The following is a 21,080-nucleotide window of genomic DNA, read 5'->3' as shown; positions in this document are numbered from 1 at the left end:
TAGTAACGCATCTACGGCCGACCTCTTGTAGGAATTTGACAAACCTGCAGTAACCACTTACCATCCGGGGGACAGTATGCTCATTTTAATATGTAATAGGTTGTCTCAATACGCTGTTTTTTTTTTTTTTTCTATGGATCGAAATACCCAGTTGCATGGGTCGTGGTCACACCGAAACTGCTTTTTTATAAATAAATCCTGAATTCCTAAGTATTATTTCATAGGTATAATTAGAACGTCGTTAACAAGCATTGCAGCAAATATTAAACTAAAATATTAAACCACAGATTCATTCTTCAAAAGTGGTATTATGGAGAAGTGGTGCAAGACACTAAAAACAAAATATTCTAATACTTAATTCCCCAATTCGCCCCCAATTACATCACAGTTCAGTGCCCCGTGTTATCACTATCACGATAGCGGAGATAACGCCACGGCACCATTCATGGACCATCTCAGCATAATCTTGTTTGTGCTCCCATTATTTGTTCAAATTGTAACTGCAGATGCTTCCGTGATGATATGGTTTATGGCTGTTTGGATTTTAACGGAAATCTTCGAATTTCCAATGTATAAGCTTTGACTTATTTAGTGACTTTGGTGGTGAATTTTCGAAAGTCCTTTGTTAGTGCTCATTTACATCATATACAATATTGTTGTTTAAATTATCATGTTTCTAGACCCACCAGACTAAAAGTGCCGACATAGGCCGTGGCAGACAAAATATCTTTTTCCATACAATATTAAGGACTCATCATCAATCACCATCACTAGGCCTAAAAGATAGAAACAAAGAAGTTCCTTATGTAACGTAGACGGGCATTGTAATTGAAGGGAAACAAAACTATTTCGTCTTTAAAATATCAGTAAAATTCCTTGAAAAATACCTAACCTAGCACCTATCTTTCAAAGTCAAAAGGTAATAAAGTAATTCTATTAGTTTTCAAACAACCCAGCCAACATTACAAGTTTGGTAACCGTAAGATAACATGCGAGGTTTTCTTAACCTTGGAGCAAGGCGCTGCCTTAATCGATAACGCTGTTATATTAATTTACCTACTTTGTTTCACGGGTAACTTATTCACGAAATAATAGGCGTGGCCTTTGTTGTTTTTCTAAGTAGACTGGGCGAAAATACCTACACATTGATGTTATTTAAGTGTTAAAACGCTCAGAAGGGATTTCTTCTTCTACATAAACATATATCTTCTTCTATAATCATCAAAATTTACAATAATACACCTTTATTCACTTTCACACCACACACACACAGTTTCATTACAAAATACTTTGTAAAAAAATCATATTTCATTTCGTAACTGAAAGCAAGATTATATTCCAAATACTCGTACCTATATAAAATTAAAATAAGTATTTAAAAATGACGTAAATTATCATCAACCAGCAATTATGTGGTCTATACATGAACCATTGCGATGTGACTGTAACACAAGATTTAAGTGACTAACGAACATAAAGTCCACAGGAGGGTAAGACGTGGACACTATAACCATCTCCATATACAAGGGTTGTACGTAAAACTGATCATAGATGCATTGCCACTAATGAGGACTCATATGCTAGCTAAGTATAGTCCCTGCCAAACTGCTAGTCCGATCTGAAGTTGTTGCGAGGTGTAGTCATACAATTTACTATGGCGACGCGATTCATTTCTATATTCAGAGCAGACTAGCAGTTTTACGTGGACTTCAAGTTAGCTGGCATTTATACCCTTTTATTGAAATGCAAAAATAACAGGTGTGGTGATGGCTCCCCTGTCGAACCATACTAATTCTTTCACCGTTGAAATTTACCTTTATTGTAAGTAAGGTTTACAGAAGTTACTAAAGAACTAAGTTATTTTCGATGGTACATACTCGTACTTTGTGATAGCAGCGTTAAGGGCTGCTATGTTCTAGTTTAAAGAGTGTAGTAAGACGAAACTACAAGATATCTATTTTAATACGTAGAGGTACCAAAGCATCTATGACCGACTTCATGTAGGTTTTTATTTGGGCTTCATATTCTCTAGAGCGGCAGTAACCACTCAGTAGCATTACCATGAGTTGGCATAGAAACGCCACTATAGAAATGGTAAATAGAAAACTATTGTCATTTTGCTAGTGAATAACATAACTACTATCGTTACGGTATTTCTTGACAACGTCTGTCAAATTAATGACTCATGGGACCGAATTTGTATGGCAATAGATCATAATGACATTCGCTAGCGATTTGATTTCGATAGGTTTTTTACGTATCGAGTTACGTCACTACGGATTTTAGTTCTACGAGTAACCACCAGAGGCGCTGTACAATTTTTCATACATTTATTTTACGCAGTCGCTAGCGAGTAATACTTTTGTAAACTCATGGTAGTCCTACTGAAAGAGGAATATACGTTTGTTAGCTTCGTTAAAAAGCAGATGTAACACATTATTCCAAATACTCACTTGTGATGTTATTTGCAGGCGTCTAGACAAAGAAGTCTGTCTCCAAACTGAATTGACGTAACTTATAAATATTTCCTGTTAGTTCCTAAAAAACTAAATAGTTACGCAGGCATTCCGGCAACCGTCTGTTTAGACAAGCCTGTGATGACGACGGATTAACGATTTGTTTTGGCGTTCTGAAGTAGTATTAATTAAAACTGTCGGTATTAAAGATTAAGGAATGATGCTATATGTTGATCACCGACCCAGTGTTGTCCAGTTGGGCACGAGTCTCCTCTCAGAACGAAAAGGATTAGGCCATAGTCCACCAATGCTATTTGTTATTATAGTGATATCTCGGGCTAAGTCTATCATTTTTTCACGACTGCGAAGGGGGAATTCTGAAGGTGGTAGAACACTTTGTGGTTCGACTCCGGCGGCACCACCGCTACACCTATTTCTACCTAATAACAGCAGTGTTAGACGCTGCTGTGTTCCGTTTTTAAGGGAGATAGACTTTTACGAGGCGTTCCAGCTTAGTCCTCAGGGGTAGGATAGAAATCTATGCCCAGCAGTGGGATGGAGGCATAAAAATGATCATGACGATTGTGATTATATATAGAGGTAATACTCTTCCACGAAATAAAACAAGGTTAGTTTCACGACAAACCATTGTATAACGGTGTGGTATATAGGATCGTGTAGCATATGGATAACAACAATAACATTTAATAACTCGAGGCGACCCTGAGCGCGTGTTTTTGACCCACTTGGACACATGTCATGTCTCCTTCGTGTTAGGAATGATGACCATAGCTAGCGATGCTGCAGATAAGCACATAGCTATAAAGTAAAATTCTTCTATCTTCGCCTCATAGTTCGCTTCGCTTCTAGTTCGCTTCGAAAATACACTTAAATCGTCGTCACCTCGTTAGAAGAAGAAAAGAAGAAGCAAGGGTCTCCTCTTAGAATGAGAAATGTTAGACCATGGTTCATCTCGCTGGCCAAGTGCGTATTGGTAGACTTGCCATACCTTTACGCAACTTTTTCGAGATCTCTCAGGTATGCAAATTTCCTCACGATATTTTCTGAACCGTCAAAGTAGATAATAAATATTATGTAATACGTACACAAGTTTGACAAATCAGAGGTGAATCGGATTTGAATCTCGGACCACTAAATATCAATTATCAACTCTACTTACACTACATTTACTTGTTACTGACATCCTGAGTTTACATAAAATGGGCTATATACCTATTTCCAAATATAATTACACAATTACATACGAGAGTAATATTGAGTAACTCGATGAAATGTAATAAATAGTATTCATTTCTATCCGTTCACACAGTATCAAGTGCGTTGATTGATCGATCTATTGTTTTTGTCACAGTAATGTCCCAATTTCTGTACATTACTTAACTGTTTTGTAATATGATAAGGGGTAAAGTTAATATGACTTAGTGAAAGTGAATTGAGGTACTTGTTACGTATATGCCCTGATATCCTAGATAGAGTTTTCTTTGTGGTTCGTCTTTGATGGATTCTCTACTACACCATTATTTGTAACCACAGTGTTAAGTGCTGCTTTGCTTCACATAATTTGTAAGGGAATAGGAAATATTTTTACGTAATTAAAATTCATAAAAATATAATGATTTTCGCGCAAAGCACTTATTTTCTATGCGACAATTAAATAAATAATTACTATTACTATATGTATATTTATTTGACACAGATTAAAATAAGATTTAAGATTGTAAACCAAATTGTGTGTGAACGAGAAACTTATAATGAAATCTTTTTTGAAAGTATTAACTCATTTATGAATATACATATATAACCAAATTTTCAGTGACCTGAAAATTTACTTTTTTTTTAATTTTAATAGCCTTGAGACTTTTTATCGCGTTTCTGCATTTTCTATCGCTTCCACTTAGCTTCGCTTTAGCACTACACGGTGTGTACCAAAGCCTTAAGCCCACACTATAACAAGTAAAGTCTAACTATTTGTCCATTTGCTTTTGTATTTAGACAGTAACCGCCGATTACCGTTCAGTGTTCACGACTTTTTTGAGTACTCCTTTCTTACTCAATCGTATTTAGTTTGCATAGACTTGTGTAGTAGAAATAGAAATGGCACTGTTCTTACAAAATTTGAGGTCATAACCCTTAGCAAAATAGTTAAATAACAATAGAATTGGTACAGTGGGACAGGTATGAAAACAGGATTTTAGGAGTATCTTATACAATGCATGTAAGTATTAAGAAAGGATTTTTTAAAAAAATATCCTCTCGAAGGATTTAATAGTCAGGCTAATAGTAATAATCCATTATAATTAATGTAATTTCAAAAAAGGTCAGTATCCATCTTAAGTAAGTCTCAGTTCAGAGAGAGAAAGATTAAGTAAGAGTAACTTGTTAACACTTTTAATTAAAATTCTCGTTCAAAATCATTTTGAACTTTTTTTAAGATTTCAATTTTGAATTACATACAACTTTTAGACAACTTTCGACATATTTATGTACCTACTACAATCAGTACAATTAATTTGTACCTGTCATCTCTACACTTAGCTTAGTCTATGGCCGTGTATGAAAGTATGAGAGGTTGTGTAAGTTGAACTGTTTACATTGATCGGCCTTGACTTTATATTGTTTGATTAGTGGTTACTCGGTTTTGAAAATAGATAAAACTATTTTGATTTACAGTTTTGGTACTTCAGGCTAATTTTATTTATTGATTGGTTGAATAGTGAAAGAAAATATTGTTAGGAAATCTACATGCCTAGATCATTTTGTAAGGACAGGTGCGCGCGTAGTCTATAAAGGTGGTAGAACCCTTTGTGGTTCGACCCCGGCGGCACCACCGCCACACCTATTTCTGCCTCATAACAGCAGTGTTAAGCATTGCTGTGTTCCGGTTTGAAAGGCGTGGTAAGGGACACATACTTTTCCGAGGCGTACCACCTTAGTCCTCAGGGGTAGCAGTGCATCTGTAGCTGACTTCCAGTAGGAATATTCAATCCTTTCTGGGGTTGATTACAGATGTCCATGGGCGGCAGTAGCCACTTACCATCAGGTGGACTGCATGCTCGTCTGCTACTCCCATATTATAAAAAAAATGTGCCAAATAGTAAACTTGTAGTCTACCTGATGGTATGTGGCTACTCTCGATAAGAGTTAAGACTCCTACTTGGCTACAGATCCCTTGCTACCTTGAGTACTAAGTTGGAACCTTTGGATAAGTATGTTTAATTTACCATACCCTCCAAACCGGAACACAGCAGCACTGAACTCTGCCGATATAAGCCAGACATAGGTGGTTCGTGTGGAGACATACCACGAAGGGTTCTACCATTTTTAAACCTCCTTGTGGTGAGGCAGACTTCGAATATTTACTGTCATTACATTTAGTCGTATAAACAGTAAGTATTGTGTGCCTAACTCATGCTTGTTAACCCACTAAGCCTACACGGAAGTGCTCGCTAATATTTGAGTGGTTACCGACCTTCTCAAAGGTCGAGATCTGCGTATCACACCCGGTGACGTCACGTTAAGTGACATTTATAGGGAGCTTCTTGATTTAAGAAGTGTTTTAAAAATGGAAATTGTGGTTCGATTCTGTAGCGAACATCACCACATCGATTTCAGTCTAATAATAGCAGTGGTAAGGGCATCTGGTTTGACGGGTGTGGTAGGGGAGTCATACTTTGTCCCTGTAGTTCCGGGACCAGAATAGGGCTACTGTATCCTCTGCCTGTCGTAAGAGGCGACTAAAAGGGGGCTTTCGGGGTTGCGGGCGGCATGAGTGGGAGCTCTAATCGCTTGGCTAGCGACCCCGGAAAGAACGATGGTATGTGTGACCTCATACCATCGTACGCTCTACACGGAGTGGCGAGCTTCATAAGCGTCTGGGCGGAGCCAATCGGGGCCACGCGCCAAGAGGACTCCGGTTGCGTTCCTTTGGAGATCCCGGAGTCCTCTACGCAACGCTGAGGACGGTCACCGGGGGGGCTTTAGTGCGGTAAAAGTCCCACATAATCCGTCGTTGCTCCCACGTCGTCGAGTACCTTTTGGTTTCCCCCTCGTCAAAAAAAAAAGGGAAAAGGGGAGTCATACTTATCAATGGCGTTCCAACTTTGTCCTCAGGGGTAGCAACTGTGGCTGAACTCAAATAGGACTGTAAGTATCTGGAGTTGACTACAGAATGTCCATGGGCGGCAGTAACCACTTACTATCAGTAGCACTACCATGAGTTGGCATAGAAACGCCACTATAGAAATTGTAAATAGAAAACTATTGTCATTTTGCTAGTGAATAACATAACTTTTTTTTTTTTTTTTTTTTTTATAATATAAGAGTAGCAGACGAGCATGCAGTCCACCTGATGGTAAGTGGCTACTGCCGCCCATGGACATCTGTGATCAACCCCAGATAGGATTAGATATTCCTACCTGAGGTCGGCCACAGATGCGCCGCTACCCCTGAGGACTAAGCTGGAACGCCTCGGAAAAGTCTGTCTCCCTTACCACACCCTTCAAACCGGAACACAGCAGCGCCTAACACTGCTGTTATTAGGTAGAAATAGGTGTGGCGGTGGTGCCGCCGGAGTCGAACCACAAAGGGTTCTACCACCTTCAAACTACTATCGTTACGGTATTTCTTGACAACGTCTGTCAAATTAATGACTCATGGGACCGAATTTGTATGGCAATAGATCATAATGACATTCGCTAGCGATTTGATTTCGATAGGTTTTTTACGTTACGAGTGGCTCACACTACGGAATTTAGTTCTACGGGTAACCACCAGAGGCGCTGTACAATTTTTCATACATTTATTTTACGCATTCGCTAGCGAGTAATACTTTTGTGAACTCATGGTAGTGCTACAGGTAGACTACATAATGTTAAAGACCTACGTAAGACTAAGAAAGTGATCATGATTTGACCATGAATGTAAACTTAAAACCAAAGATACAATAATTCCGATGATGCAACATTTACTACTTCATCTTAAATACTTAATGCTCTCACGCCTGATATTCAATGCTCATAAATTTTCAATTTAACTGTTAGTTAATTGCACCATTTTGGTTATTAACCGAACTATCAGTGATGTATAAGTATAAAAAGTGAACCTAGTCTGTCTGTAGATTCAAATATTGTTTACAAAAAAATAGAAAAAAATAAGAATATAACTGTTCATAAAAAAGTAAATTAATGAAAAAATATTTTGAAGTTGGAATCTATATACCTACGGTTAATTCTGCTTTCTGATTAAGCTACTTATACAATTGTTGTAATTGTACAATTGTTGTTGTTTTATGAGAGTTGTTATTATTTAGTAAGCATATATAAAAATTGCACAAACAGAGATATTTTGGTATATTTCCAGTAAAAACTGAATATTTTTTGAAAAATGTTAAACAGGTGTTCACAACCAAACCACAGACAAAGTCGCAGCGGAAGCTAGTCATAGATGATAAGAAGCTAGGGAAAGTTCAGTACACAAGCTTACGAAACAGCAATTTGGGTCCAAGTGACCCTAGTGAGTAACTGATAAGGGACCATTCGTTGCATTACTTTAGATTACGGTGACCCATTTTATAGAGTTTTGTTTCTATAATTAAGTATAGTTTTTTTATAAGTTTGAAATAAGTAGCAAACGAGCATACAGTTCACCTGAGGTCACTGTTATATGGGAACGGTCACAGATGTAGCGGCGCATCTGTGGGCGTCCTCAGATAAGAATCTAATTTTATCTGTGGTTGATTACAAAAGTCCATAGGCGGTAGTAGCCACTTACCGTCAGGTGGACTGCATGCTTTTCTGCTGCTATTGTATAAAAAAAAACATAATTATCTTCTTCTACAGGAGACGTAATAAGTCAGAACTTCTAAAACATTGTTTAACAAAAAATTTGATAACTTCGGTGGTAAACTTAGTAGTAAATAAGTCAGCTTATAACTATTCACATTGTCTAGATGCACCGAATTTTGTTTCTTTTGCAATGAGTCACTCGTAAAACACCTGTGTTTACTTATACGGTACTAAGTATTCTAGGTCAGGCTATACCTATTTTTTGCGCGTTATAACAGAAATATGGTAAAGCAATGGTAGTTTGATTTTTGTTATAAACTTAATAATCACTTGCTTTGTTAGGAAATGTTGTGGATGATCCTAAAAATTTGAAAGATCCTTGTAGTAAAATTAAATCTGCCAAGTGCGATTTGAATTCGAAGGGTGATGTGCACCACACATAAACGAATATCGAAATATAGTCTCTTTTTTCATGTGTTGTAATAGAGGCCCATAGTAGAGGCCACAGTAATATTCGGTTAATTTTCCATATCTATCTGTAACAGTCCATAAAAGCCCTGTGACAGTCAGTCAGACAGCGGAGGTTTATTAATTTAGTACGGAACCCTAAAAGATTTTTAATTTAAATGAATGCAAGTTTTTTTTATAATTTTAATTTTGATATACAGGGTGAATCTCCATAAAGTGCACATATTGAAACAGGTAAAATTAAACCGCATTTTGTCGACAAAAATAATAAAAAAAATAATAAAAAATTTTTTTTTTGGGTTTTACGACCTTTTGAAGTTTTTTTTTTGGAATTGTGCACCTAAAGTAAATAAATCGCTATAACTTTTGAACTAAAAGAGTTATCATGTTCAAACAACAATTACAATGAATGCCAATTATAGGCCGTACTGATCCTTGAAAAAAACAAAACAAAAAAGCTTATCTTCCCAGAAAAAAATAGTCAGATTAGTGTGAAAAAAGCAATTTTTTTAGGTTAAATTTCAGTAATCGTGAATTTCCTCAAAATAATCTAGGCATTTTATTTTTTTATTATTGTTTAATGCAATTCTACGTCGTATTAGCTTTCAAACACTAAAAAAACCACGCCTCTAACTCAAGTATAAAGTTTGCTAGGAACGTTTCAAAAAAGATACTCATGACGCGACGCACGTGCGCCCTAATAAAACTGGTATAGTCCGACCCATAATTAGATGTCCAAAATATAAACAAAGAAAACTATCAAAAATATGTTTCAATGGTAAATTCATGGTAGTTTCTTATTTTTGACGATATTAAAGTGATAAAACTGTAATAAATTAAATCTTTAATAATTAAAAAAAAAACACTAGTTTGTATGAAAAATGTTATTTATTACCAACACCCTTAAAAACTGCCTTTGTTTAAGCGCTCGTAGGAAACTTTATACTAAAGTTAGAGGCATGCTTTTTTTAGTGTTTGAAAGCTAATACGACGTAGAATTACATTAAATAATAAAAGTAAAATAAAAAGCCTAGATTATTTTGAGGAAATTCACGATTACTGAAATTTAACCTAAAAAAATTGCTTTTTTCACACTAATCTGACTATTTTTTTCTGGGAAGATAAGCTTTTTTGTTTTGTTTTTTTCAAGGATCAGTACGGCCTATAATTGGCATTCATTGTAATTGTTGTTTGAACATGATAACTCTTTTAGTTCAAAAGTTATAGCGATTTATTTACTTTAGGTGCACAATTCCAAAAAAAAAACTTCAAAAGGTCGTAAAACCCAAAAAAAAAAATTTTTTATTATTTTTTTTATTATTTTTGTCGACAAAATGCGGTTTAATTTTACCTGTTTCAATATGTGCACTTTATGGAGATTCACCCTGTATTTTCACTTCTATTTTAACAAATTATTTTCTTGTCCACAGATGTCCCGATGTTATTTTATCCCGGATAACTGTAAGTACCGATTTGTTAGTAAAAAATATGTGTTACACGTATACATACATAACAATTATAATAACACATGACATTCACGGCATAGATACAAAACAGTTGCATAGCGGCATAAATAGTTGCACATACGTCCTACTTTATAAGTGGCAAGTGGTATGCAATCCGTATTATATAGATATCATTGCAATCCACTGCTCACTAATAGGTACCTAGGGCTGGAATAATTTAAGGGCAGTAATTTTGAAGAGAAACTCTCGAAGGGCAAGAATGCGACTCGATAACACCAGGCATATTGCGACCTTTTCTGGAGATGCACTCTAATTAGCTTAAATATAAAGGGCTTTTAACATTTTTGTAGAAAGGGCATCAAACATTTTTCTAATGTCCTGATATACCCACTAGTCTATCATTTAGAAAAAAGTAGTAACTAGTGAAGGAGATACATTTATTCGAGGCATTCCGACTTAATCCTCAAGGGTGGCAGCGCATCTGTAGTCGACCTCGGGAAGAACTGTAATTTTATCTTGGGTTGACTACAGTTGCCTATGGGCAAAATGCACTTCCCTTGCATGTAGGCAGCATATCCGTATACTACATTAACTCTATAAAAAAAAATGGGATCAGTTACAATCACTTAACATTAGGTAAACTTCAAGCTCGCTTACTATCCATATTTCCTATATCTGATACGGATATAAGATAAGAATCCAACATTAAAAAGGTGGTAAATATCAGAAATGAACGTAAATTAAAATTCCCATTAAGGTGTTCGCACAAGTTACGCCAAGGATCTCACCGGTTATGGGTTAGGAGCCATATATGGCCACCATGCCGCTTCCTACATCAGATCTAGATAGAACAAAGGCTGGCCTTTACGACAGAGCACCATCTGGACACCATTGATAATGTAACACATATAAGTATGTGCCGTGATTTTGCAAAATATGTGGATTTATAATTATTTTATGCTAATGTATTAAATAAAGCTTGTTGGCCTAGAATAGTTTTATAGAAACTTTTGAATATAAATTTATTAATAATTGTAAGTAACTAGATTTTTTTACAATAAAGTAGAACCCTTTGTGGTTCGACTCCGGCGACACCACCGCCACACCTATTTCTGCCTCATAACAGCAGCGTTAAGTGCTGCTATGTTCTGGTTTGAAGGCTGTGTTAAGGGAGACATACTTTTCCGAGGCGTTCCAACTTAGTCCTCAGGGGTAGCGGTGCATCTGTGGCCGACCCCAGGTAGGAATATCTAATCCTATCTGGGATTGATTACCATCAGGTGGGCTGCATGCTCGTCTGCTACTGCTATATTATAAAAAAAAACTTGATCCCGAATCCAATGACACCTCATTTGATAAAATCCGTCAAGTCGCTTTAGCTGTAGGGCGTACCAAAGAATGAGACATACCTTCGCAGTTAGGTAAAAACAACCCTTTATTCCCTTTTTAGCCACTATAGAGTTGTAGAGAATTACGTTTTAGAAAAAGGGCATAAGTTTTACAGCAAATTATGCGTTATTTTCAAATGAAAACTACCTGATAACTCCTCTTTTAATATAATCTTCTAAGTTTACTATGATATAAATCTATTTTACTCGTATAACAATAACTGGCCAATTATTGCCTACGTAAAAAATCAAATTTCTTCAATTCAAACTTTAGTAAGCAAAAATTAATAAGGATTGATTATTACTAACACTTATCTATAACTAATGAGCTACAAACCAATGCTGGTAACATTATATCTGTAGGCAGCATCCGGTGCGGGGTTCAAATACAAGTGGCGTCTTCCTGACACTTGTGGCTTATTAATAGGACAAATTAGATCGTGATAAATATACCAATGTGGTACATATGACCATATGACCATGCTAGATGAAAAGAGAGGTCATGGAGCAGGTCAAATCGACAAGTTATTTTTTTGCTAACCGTTATATAGAAATTTCAAGTCTGTCAATCAACTTTTCGAGTATTGTGGACACAAAAATATGATAGCTATTGTTTTATTAAAATATAAATATTGCATACTTATTATTGAAATTAGTTTTCAATCACCACCTGATATTAGGTGGCCACTGCAGCCCATGGGTTTTTATAATCAACCCCTAGATGCCGAATATACCATTATATTCTTCTGACTAACTTAGCACACCTCGTATAAGTGTTTTCTCTTATGACACTTTTCAAACTAAAACACACGAGCACATAACACTGTTCGAACTCGAAGAACATGGTAACAGTCTGACATGATTATAATTATAATCAAATACTAATCATCTATTTTTATAATTTTAACTATACGTTTTTATACACCTCGAAGTACCATAAAACATGGGAACAGTCTGATATCATTATAATTATAATCAAATACTAATCATCTGTTTTTATAATTTTAACTATAAGTTTTTATACACTTAACGTAATAAACAAGGATGCAGTCCACCTAATGGTCAGTGGCTAAACAAACTATGGATATCAACTCCGTTCAAGTGACTTAATTTCAATTCAATTCAATTCAGTATATTTGCAAGAACATAGTTGTATACATGGGTCTTTTTTTTTTCTTTATTGGTTCACTAAACTGGACATAACACATTACAACAAACATAAGTATATGCTACTTTACAAAAACTGACAAAAATTAACATATTTTCTTATATCCTACCATTCGGTCCTGCCCATTCAGGTGTGCAAAATTTAGTATTTATAAGAAATGATTACAATATTTACAATAATCATTTATGTAACAGAAATAGAAACCAAAGTAATAATAATCAAAGACAAACAATTACTTTGTACACAGAATAATAATAAATAGTACATTTAGCCTAGTCTTTACCCCAGAAAAGATTAGGTTCCTGCATGACTTTGGACATAGATGTTTTGCCTGAGGACTAAAATGCTTCGAAGCTGAAAGGCTTGGAGTAAGTATGCCTCCTTTATCACACCAAAACTATTTATATAATATGATTGATGACATTGCGACTTGGTTAAATCTCTACCAAGGTTGCTTATTCAATTCATTTTCGACTGCATATATTTGCATATATTCATGTGGAATGCTAGTTGCTAGACAAGGTGAGGTTACTAGTTATTTCTGAAGTTAAATTTGATTTGCTTTTGGGTATTGTTCTTAACTCTATAATTCATAAGTCTATAATTTAAATGTGGTAGAACCTTTTGTGGTTCGATTCCGGAGGCGCCACCGCCACACCTATTTCTGCCTAATAAGAGCAGTGTTACCCGCTGCTGTGTTCTGGTTTGAAGGGTGTGTTAAGGGAGACATACTTTTTCGAGGACTTTCAGCTTAGTCCTCAGCGACGCATCTGTGGCCGACTTCAGATAGGAATTTTATCTTATCTGGGGTTGATTACAGATGTCCATGAACAGCATATTTGTTAACGGATAACCCACATACCAAACCCCATTACCCCCATCAACTGCCAAGTAATCCCATCGTGACCCAAGAACAATACGTCGTTGTGCCCATATAGAACACCATGCCACCCCGTACGCGTCATGGGTCTGTGACTCACACGTTTTATGGCGTTGGGTTTATCCGTGACGGATTTGGCAAGCTTTGTTTTGATAGTATTCTTTTTATTTGGAAATGAACCGAATTTACACTATAAGAGTAGGTATGATTTGTTGAGTTCCGGGTTGCATTCCCGGCTGGATAGAGCTAAATTATGAATAATCTGGATCTGGGTCTTTAAGTGTGACCATGTTACCTGACACGGAAAAGCTTATTAGTGTTCTTCAATTTTCAAAAGTAGATCGAGCAGCGATACAAGAATATTGACACATTTAAATATATGCCACGTGACATGTAAAATCTAATAGCTTAAAGTCTCTATATGTTTTTTTTTTTTATTTAAGTAAGGGTTGCGCCCTTCGTTTGAAGGTCTCACTCGCGTTTGGTCAGCTCTTTCTGCGACATTTTGAATAAATAAAATTGTGAACTCTTTGTGTTTTGACACGAGGTAGCCATGCTACACCTATTTCTGAATTATAAGGCATTTATCGGGCATTCCAATTTAGTCCTCTGGAGTAGTAACGCTTCCGTGGCTTACCTCAGATAGGTCTACAATCCTATTTAGGGTTGATTATACATGTCCAAGCGCAGCAGAGGTCATTTGTTGTCAGGTGGACTGCATGATCACTATTTCTTTAAAATAAAAAGGACGATATGACATAACCCTTTTTTTATTTATTTTTATTTGGGATTTTATCTTCTTACTAGCTGACCCGGCAAACGTTGTGTTGCCATGTTAATAAAAAAATGTTAAGGGTGAACAACCCTTACAACTTAGGGGTATGAAAAATAGATAGTAGCCGACTCCCAAACCTACTGAATATGCATATAAAATTTGGTGAAAATCGGTAAAGCCGTTTCGGAGGAGTACGGTAACTAACAATGTGACACGAGAATTTTATATATAAGATTATATCGCCTTAGAAGTCTCTTCTAGTCACCTATATGTTTGCGAATTGCGTGCAAATCAAGGTCTATGTTAAGTCAACGTTACACCGGAAGTGTTTGCGACCATTAAATGAGGCCTTAGCGCCTTGTTCGTTTGTTTGTACATCTATTTTGTGATTCGGAAAACGTGATAGTCGTATCGAATATATTTTGTGCAATAGTGAAATAACACAGCATTGATCACCTGTTTTAAGATCACTGTATCTCGTAGCATATTTATTTCGGAGGACACTTTAAGCCCTGTTCCTCCTGTTGTAATCTTTTGTAATTAAGACATTAAAATATTTCTAAACCACTGCTGGGTAAGGAACTTTTTTGAGTGAAATGGATTACGTCACTGTCCTCTAAAGAAACAAATTGCGGACTTCACAATTTTCAGAATATTAAGAGTAGGTATACCAGGTATATCTCAAAATCTACCATGGCGGCATAATGTGGATAGGTAGATTTTAGTACGGTATGGTCATCAGTAGAAGTCATGTAATCCACACTTGTAGAAGTCTTCCAATGTGTACCTAGGATTTGACCCTCGGACCGCCAGATAAACGCTTTAAACGCTTTCTGCACTCATATCCCCACACTAGGATTCCCTGTGTTGTGGGTGCTATGGACACACACAAAGACGAATACATAAACACCCAGACCCAGAACTGATATCTAAATTCATCATTCAGATATCTGTCTGGCCGGGGATCGACCCCGGAACCCATCGCGAGTCAGACCGGTATGATGACCGCTCCGTCACGCGGGTCGTCGTACGTAGATCGAAGATGTACCTACCTACTTTTTTATGCGTATTTGAAACGAATTGTCACATATATGTTTAAAATTAGTGGCTATAGACAGAAATAATTTAGTTCACGTGCGAATAATAAAGTCGGTCAATTTGAACACAGACAGAAACTACATAACTATACAGGGTGAATTTTTAAAACGGGCCTTCAGGGCCAAATCCGAAACTATAAGGATTAGCGAAAAATGCTGAAAGGAGTTACGAGGCCGATTTTGATAAAAACTAAAACTGCATCATTAGTTTTTTAAAATATCTTATTCCTTAGCCGGGAATCGAACGAGTTCATTTTGAAAAAAAATACACCCTCTATATTATTCCACTATCTGATAGTGTTGCTTATAAGGATCAAAATCTGGGAAGGAATATTATGTGACAAATCAAAGGAAAAGGAAAATTTTGAAGAAAATACATATTTTTCCATACATTTCCATACTTATCCTTAAGGATTATACATAACAAATGATTTATGTGTAATTCTTTAGAAACATACGTAAGTCATACCATTGAAGAATTTGTTGGTTAATCAACTAATTATTCGATGTTATAACCGTGACATACGGCTTAGTATGAGTAAGTAATAGTTTGGCAAGTAAATTACCGCCGTTTTTAGGATTTATTTTTTAATAAAAATAGATAAGTGATTAACTATTAAATTGTTATTGTTTGTTGTTTATAACTACGTTTCAACAGTAAATATAATTTTCTATATCTCTTTGTTTAGTTATCACTCGGATTTGACTCGAAAAAAACATTCTCGTAAATTGTCAATTTTACATCTGTATTAAACGAAACTCGGCCCATAGCATGTTAAATCTATTATAATGGTCCTAAAAGTAACCTTAACTAAGTCTGACATAAAAATATAAATTCTTGAAGAACAAAACATCCATTTCGAATGATTTGAAACATTGAGCCAAAAAATTGTTAATACGCGAAATGTTTAAATTGATGAATGGCGGGAACTTAACTGCCAAATTAATATAAAAAAAATATGTATTTTCTTAAAATTGAGGCTTTTCCTTTAGTTTGTCATTTATCATTACTTCCCAGATTTTGATCCTTATAAGCAACACTATCAGATAGTGGAATAATATAGAGGGTGTATTTTTTTTCAAAATGAACTCGTTCGATTCCCGGCTAGGGAAAAAGTTATTTTAAAAAAGTAATGATGCAGTTTTAGTTTTTATCAAAATCGGCGTCGTAACTTCTCTCAGCATTTTTCGCTAATCCTTATAGTTTCGGATTTGGCCCTGAAGGCCCGTTTTAAAAATTCACCCTGTATATATACTTACACTGAATCAGGTGCATTACATATCCGCTGTTATTTGCACCATTTATGCTATAAAGAAGAAGTAAATTCTCAATTCCGTGCTTAGCCCTTCCGTTAGTCATTTAGTTCGCAGTTGCAGGACAAACAAGCTATTTCCTTTGCAGTGATCTGAGAGACAGTGGGCAGATGTAAGGGTTCAGTGCACTCTTTTCCTGTTAACTATTGATTTTCAAGACTGTTACAACAATAAATAATTGTATAAGTGCTAATAGGCGATCACAATTAATTCCATTCTAGTTAACCTAATTCTATTTTTAGTATATAAAGTTTGTAGATTACCTCCCTAATTTTCAAGGAGATAGAACCCTTTGAGGTTCGATTCCGACGGCATTGCCACAACTATTCTTGCTTAATAACAGCAGTGTTCACCAATGCTATATATTGATTTGAAGGGTGTAGTCCTTCCCGGGGTCGCTTGCTGGACGGTTCGAGCTCCCACTCTTGCCGCCTGCAACCCTGGAAACCCTCTTTTAGCGACATGCAGGGGATACCGTAGCCCTATTCTAGTCCCGGGACTACAGGGACAAAACAATGTACCTAATAGTAATTTGACGGCCCGTGTGGTGGAGTGCTTACTATGTCAGTCTGATACGTCTCGGTTCCGGGTTTGATCCTCGGGTAGCCCGATTGAACCTAATTGGTTAATTTAAATTTCTTTATTGTGTTTGAGTGGTACACCTCTTTGTGTGTGTCCACGAACTTAATCCCTAAAACCCATCCCGCTCTGAGAGAAAACCCGTGTACAGCAGTGCAGACAACTCGTATTAAAAACAATCTTACCACTATTTCCAAGGATAATTTTCTCATTTAAATAGCGCCACTAAAAAAAACTAAAAAGTATTTAAATATTAATATAGTTATTTGATATGTCTGTTTGTCTTGTCCGTTGATGTAATTGATACGGGTTGAATGTACTAGTACATTTGGATAAAAAATGACAGAGGTCTAGTGTATCGATGTTTGGGGTCAACGATCCATAGGATCCTTGAGGTCAGTCTTATGGTTTCAAGATCAGGTCAATAAACCTAATCTGTATTACGAATTATGATGACAGCCGCAAAAAAGTCTATAAATGCCTTATTATCAGAAATGTCCGAAAAGGGTGGTTTGCTGGTGGTAGAACACTTTGTGATTCCAAACAGTGTGAATTTCTGCCTAAACAGCAGTGTTATGTGGTGCTGTGTTCCGGAGACTACTTACCAGAGCTTTTCCAATTTAGTACCTACTAAGGGGTAGCAAGTAAGCCACAGACGTGGCTACTTGCTACCCCTTAGTAGGTACTCAGGTTGAACTGTAATCTCATCTGGGATTTAATGTTGACCACAGATGTTCATGGGCGGCGGTAGCCACTTGCCATCAGGAGTGCATACTATCAGCTTTAAAATTATCTATTTCACCACAATGCAATACTGGAAAGGGCGTTAAACGCATAGAAGTGTATTTGGATGCGAGCTTTACTCGCTCGTCGTCAGAGGTTGATAATATCGATCGGTGTGTGGCTTAATCAGGGCCTGATTAACCCTTAGGCTAATTAGGCTGCAGCTAGGGCGCGAGGAATGGAGGGGGCGCGCCAAAATTGTGTCTTCGGCACTATTAATCTAGCATCATTGCATCTACCCTTCAACTACAAATTTCAAGTAGACCGAGACAAAACGAAATTAAATGCGCTGTAAATTGAAACAGCTTGGGAGTCCCTAATTTTAACAATAAATTTTGAAATTTTAACTGAGCCAATGCAAGTCAAGTGGCCAAATATGACATGTATTTTGTTTTCTACTTGGTAGCCTGCAGTTACTTGTCATGGTTTTGGTCGTATAATGCGTGAGGTGCTTTGCATTTATGTACGGTCAGCTAAAATAAGGTTTGTCAATCTAAGCTTGAATATCTTGCTGATGGACAACGGACAACGTCAGTTTCATTTTCACATCAATCTGTAAACTTTTATAGGATAACGTATAAGTATGAATCATGTTAAAATTTTCACGCTAGTAAACAAAGTCTAAGTCTAAGTGAGGTCTATCGTAAGGGTGAGAGCGCGTCTTCATAATTAGCCTAGGGCGGTCAGAACTCTTGATCAGTCGCTGGGCTTAATAGTTGTTTTATCTATCCCTTTTGAACTCTACTTATTTTGGGGATTAAAGGTACCCGTTTGTAAGCCCCCAACGTGTGTACAAAATTTCATGGAAATCCGTTACGTAGTTAGGCATAAAAGTGAAACAAACATATTAACATTGGCATTTATATTAGTTATTTTACCTCAAGTTAACATTTTGACACAGGTAATTAAGGCCACTATATAGTCATAGAAACTAAAACACAAATATGGTTACAAACAACAATAGGTCTAGAACTCAGTCTGTGAACTAGTTGTGTAACGCTGGGCCGCAGCGCCCAGTATGGTCAAAGTGGGTCCGGTAGCCATTGTTATGTGAAAGTTTACGTTTTTGCAACTCCTTTAGGTAAGATTCTCGGTTATGGGAAGTGAAATCTACTTAGCATAGATGTTTTTTGATCCTAAGCGGAGATATTTCATTTTTAGCTATTGCTGTCCCACTGCTGGGCTTATATCTAAGAATTTAGGGACAAACGAGCTGACAGTTCATGGTAAATGGCAACTGACGTTCATGGATGTCTATACTCAATCCCAGATAGGATTATAGTCCTATCTGAGGTCGATCACAGTTGCGGTGTTAACTCTAACTGACGAAAGCTAAGACTAAGTTGGAACTTCTCGAACCAACAACACCATTCAAATCAGAACCTTACCCTACAAATTCCTTATAATATGATATTTGTCACTGTAAGCCCATTCTTGTTTCACTAAGGGTCTCCTCCAAAGGGGGTTAGGCCATAGTCCACCGCGCTGGCCAAGTGTAGATTGGTTGACTCCACACTCTTGTAAAAACATTTTTAAATAATTCTCCGGTTTCGATTTCTCACATTATTTTCCTTAACCGTAAAAGCAAGTCATAACGAATTTCTGATAAGTATACAACTTTAAAAAATTAGCGTATCTGGGATGCGAACCTTGGACCTGAAGAGGCCAAATTTCCAACCACTAGGCGACCACATAAGGGCAACTTTAAGGAATAAACGATCTTAACAAATTCTCACATGATCATACCATTCATACATATATGTATTACCTATCCGAGCAGTGAAAGTGGCCCGCGTGGCCTCAGTCCAAAGGGTAAGGACACTAGATCATAGTTAAGTCCAAATATTTTATCAATAACAGTCACTTTTGTATCGCATTCATCAACGAGTCAGTTTTGTAACAAACAGTAAATAAGTCATGTCATTTTGTATTGGATTCTAGATTTGTAATGTCCAATTATTGAGAATATTGTGGTTAAATTGGGCATTTGCTAAAGGTAAACACAATTTTATTGATCCTGAGAGGCAGCTAGTCTATATACGCACTTTTACTTGTTAAGAAAATGATGATAGCGTGATTCAAGCTTGATTTACTTGGGACGCCATCTGTTATTAAATAGCTGAAGGTTGCCAGAAATTGAAGTAGAACAAAGTTTAAGTGATAACTGACTAAGAACACGGTAAAATTGTGTACTTTAAAAATCGTAGTGACAGGATGCATCAGTGATTACCTGCTAGACATTGCTGTCCATCTTCTGTATCCTTTAATCGCTTTCATTACATTTATGGACAGGGAGAAAATAGCGAAGAAGACTCTACATTTGAATGATGATAGAGGCCTATTTTTACTCCATACCAAAAGAACTAGTAAAAAAATAAGTTAGTGTGGTTTGAAGGGCAGATATACCTCTACAAAGATACCAACATAGCCCTACGGAGAAGCATTTATGACCCTAAATGAGTCCTGGCCCTTTAACAGTTGTTTATGTGACTACAGTGTCAATCATATGCTACTTCAGCACAAACAAACCAGCCACATATACATATACATAATTAAATATGGAGACACATCGACAAACAAGTTAATCACTCGGATTGCGCGTGCACTTGACCGGCAGTGGGCGAGTGCCACCGGTTTGGTGGTAAGCGTCACGGAATGTTACATACTGGTATTACTACTGAAATTAGTCGGTATTACTACGTTTTACGGTTACGGTTTTTTTTTATATAATATAAGAGTAGCAGACGAGCATGCAGTCCACCTGATGGTAAGTGGCTACTGCCGCCCATGGACATCTGTAATCAACCCCAGATAGGATTAGATATTCCTACCTGAGGTCGGCCACAGATGCGCCGCTACCTCTGAGGACTAAGCTGGAACGCCTCGGAAAAGTCTGTCTCCC

The 21,080-nt window shown here is 36.7% G+C and overlaps 1 protein-coding gene across 1 annotated transcript in view; it reads left to right on the top strand.

The window, feature by feature from the left end:
- The window catches only part of form3 (FH2 domain-containing protein formin 3), a 116,261-nt gene that overhangs the window by 67,910 nt on the left and 27,271 nt on the right, over positions 1-21,080 (top strand). Inside the window, exon 3 of the mRNA XM_073076980.1 lies at positions 10,159-10,189. The gene's annotated coding sequence lies outside the window, so the exon portion shown is untranslated. The remainder of the gene's footprint in view (positions 1-10,158; positions 10,190-21,080) is intronic.

This window comes from Epargyreus clarus, unplaced genomic scaffold (assembly GCF_041222505.1).
Source record: "Epargyreus clarus isolate Ecla_fem2 unplaced genomic scaffold, WU_Ecla_fem_2.2 ptg000010l, whole genome shotgun sequence".
NCBI classification, from domain to species: Eukaryota; Metazoa; Arthropoda; class Insecta; order Lepidoptera; family Hesperiidae; genus Epargyreus; species Epargyreus clarus.
This window is presented reverse-complemented; position numbering and strand designations above follow the sequence as displayed.